Source organism: Bufo gargarizans, chromosome 2, assembly GCF_014858855.1.
Source record: "Bufo gargarizans isolate SCDJY-AF-19 chromosome 2, ASM1485885v1, whole genome shotgun sequence".
NCBI lineage: Eukaryota > Metazoa > Chordata > Amphibia > Anura > Bufonidae > Bufo > Bufo gargarizans.
In genome coordinates this window covers 678,159,670-678,163,215 of record NC_058081.1, presented here as the reverse complement: position 1 = coordinate 678,163,215, position 3,546 = coordinate 678,159,670, and positions in this window count along the sequence as shown.

Genomic DNA, 3,546 nt, shown 5'->3' with positions numbered 1-3,546 from the left:
GAGCTGATAAGGGATCCACGTTCCTAGCCATGCACCAGTCAGCCCAAGATTTCCAGGCCGCACGATAGGACCGTCTGGTTCCGGGAGCCCATGCGTCCTCCAAAAGACGTCTAGCTGAGTCCAAAATTGCAGCGCCGTGCCAGGGTCCCCCGAGACCCTGCAGGCGAGGAGCTGGAGAGATCCCTCCAGGATGAGAGGATGTTGAAGACCCAAAGGATCCAGTAAGAGGTCCGGAAACGTTGGGAGAAGTAATGGGCACTGAACCAGAACTTCCAACAGTTGAGGAAACCAAGATTGTGTGGTCCAGAACGGGACAATCAAGACTAGTTCGGCCCTCTGTTGGCGAATCTGAGCCAGAACATGGGGAATCAGGGCAAATGGTGGGAAGGCATACATCAGGTGACCCGACCAGTCTTGCAACAGAGCGTCTATTGCCTCCGCGTCCGGATCTGGACGCCAGCTGTAGAAACGGAGGAGCTGAGAATTCAAGCGGGACGCAAAAAGATCCAAATAAAAGGGTCCCCAAAGGGAGGATATAGAAGCAAACACCGTCGAGTCTAGCTTCCAATCGCTGGAGTCGGAAAGAAAACGCAAACTCCAGTCCGCGTGAGTGTTGTGGAGACCGGGTAGGTATTCTGCAACTACGGTGATGTCCCTGGAAAGGCAGAAGGTCCAAAAATCCTGAGCCAGCCGGGACAGGGTCGATGAGTGCGTGCCTCCCATGGCATTGACATAACGGACGGCCGACACGTTGTCCATCCGTAGTCTGATGCAGGTTCCGGTCAATCCATTCGCAAAACTGCGAATCGCAAAGGTGCCCGCGAGCAACTCCAGGCCGTTGATGTGTAAGGCAGATTCCTCCGTAGACCAGCGTCCTCCAGTGGTCACTCCGTCGCAGTAGGCTCCCCATCCCAGAAGGCTGGCATCCGAATCGACTGTAAAATCCGGACGAGAGGTGAAAATCGCTTTGCCGTTCCAGACCTCCAAATTGCCAATCCACCAAGTCAACTCGTTCCTGGTTGCCACGTCCAGGATGATCAGGTCCGAATACGAAAGGCCCGCGAGAAGGTGAGAGTTCTTGAGGCGTTGCATGGCCCGGTATTGCAGAGGAGCAGGAAAAACGGCCTGGGTAGAGGCCGAAAGGAGGCCGATGACACGGGCCAGTTGACGCAGGGAGACCTGTGGGAGAGATAGAGTCCGGTAAAGCTCCTTGCGAATCGCCTGGACCTTGGAAGACGGGAGACTGAGAGTTTCTGTAATGGAATTGATGGAAAAACCCCAAAATTCCATCTCTTGACCCGGAGTGAGACAGGATTTTTCCAGGTTGAGCAGGAAACTTAGACGGGACAGGAGGTCCATAGTCCAACCCAAATGCGTCAGAAGGGTAGCTCGGTCCAGAGCCATGAGAAGGATATCGTCGAGATAGACGATGAGACGGATCCCTCGACTGCGAAGGTAGGAGACAACCGGGCGCAATAACTTTGTAAAGGCCCAAGGAGCTGAAGAAAGACCGAATGGAAGACAAGTAAATCTCCATGTCTCCTTGCCCCATCGGAATTGAAGGAGGTCCCTGGAAACCTCGGACACTGGGACTGTCAAGTAGGCGTCCTTCAGATCTAACTTTACCATCCAATCGCCGTGAAGGAGCATGTCTCTCAAGAGGTGAATACCCTCCATTTTGAAATGGCGGTAACGGACGAAGGCGTTTAGTGGCCGGAGGTTGATAACAGGGCGCATTTGGCCCCCTTTTTTGGCCACAAGAAACATATTGCTTAGCACTCCCAGGGAGGAAGATGGGGCCGGCTCTATGGCGCCCTTCCGGGATAGGGCCAATAATTCCTTGTGCAAAAGAAGGAGTTTTGGAGCAGGAAGGTGGTAAGGCTCTGGAGGGGGAATGTAGATCTGAGATCTGGTTAGCTCTATTCGGAAACCTAGCACAGTAGAGAGAACCCATGGGTCCGAGGTAATTGTAGCCCAAACGTGGGAAAAAAGACGGAGTCTTCCCCCTACCCAGGTAACTGAAGAAAGGGATGGGGTTGGTAGACTTACCGAATGGATAGTCTTGAAGCTGGGAAACCTCTGGAGCCTCTGGATCTCCAAGCCGGGCCACGAGAGGGGAAGAAGGTAGACGGCTGTCTGGATTCCTGGTTGGAGTTTCGGTACATGAAGGAGCCTCGACCCGAACCACGGGTCTGGAAAGATGAACGGCTGGACAGGCGGCCCCTAGAGCTGCCGGCCCTGGTGGAGACCCGACCTTGAAAAACGCGTCTCATAGACGTTTGAGCCTTATCCAAGGCCGTAAAGGCCCCAACAAAACGGGAGAGATCTTTTATAAAAGAATCTCCAAAAAGGAGGCCTTGAGCATCCTTGCCTGCTTCTGTTAATGCCAAATATGAGTTTTGGCTCAATTTTAAACAATATGGCCTTACGTCTCTCAATAGAGAGGGACGTATTGATATTTCCAGTGATACATACTGCACGCTGGACCCAACCCTGTAGCTCTTCTGGGTCAACCAGCGTGTTTTGAGCTTTAGCGGACTCAGCCAACTCAAATATTTTAGTCAGGGGGCCTAAAATATCTAAGACCTTGTCTTGGCAGGCTTTTAGAGCAGATTCAAGCTCTCTGCGGGGATTCCATCCTGACTTAGTTAAATATTGGGACATCTTCGGGTCCACAATAGGGGTCTCACAGACCTTATTGGGAACAATTGGCCTGGGGCATTCAGCCCGTAACTTATTTCTAGCCTCTTTACTAAGAGGTTGGCGTACTCTCGCCTCCAAGTACTTGGCAACATGCTCTGAGGGGAGCCATTCTGCGGATCTGGGATGGTGGAGTGCATCCGGATCAAAAAGCGGTTCTCCCGCTGGGTCTAGAATGGCCAAGGAAGGCTCCAAGGAACTGTCAGTATTAGAAGTAAGGGGTAAGGCCGGGTTAGAAGAAGGACCGGGGGGGTCCATATCTAAAGAGACTAAACCCTCCTCCTCTGCACCATAAAAACAATCATCCTGTGCCTCCTCATCCGAATAATGATCGGAGTCAGATTCAGTGTCATGTTGCGCTCTGGCGCATTTCCACTGCCTCGCCTTTTCTGCCTGGCGGGCGTAGGCTCTTTTGCGCGGACGAGGCGCGCTATCTAGGGTGGCAGGTAACTCACCTCACTGGTTCTGGAGGCAGGTAAATCAGGGGCAGGTGCCCGAGAACTAGAGGGTGCAGGGATGGAGCTATCCTTAGAGGGCGTGTTATGCAAAAGGAAAGCTTCAGAGATGGAGTGCGATATGGCCAAAGCCATGGACCCCATAGCGGATTGAATGGCCATAGCAACAGAGCGCTGAATCGCCAGCGCCTGATCATCAGACTGACCAGAGGCAGACTCCTGGGCCAGAGACAACTGCTCCAAGTCCCTAGGAGTGGGGGTGCGCTGATTGTGATCAGTCATGGTAAAACCAATGCAGCTATAAATGCCTGACTAAAATATGGCCTGGGACAGGATCAGAGAACAACAGTATACTGACGGGGCACTAATATATGTAAGGGCCCCAGCGCTA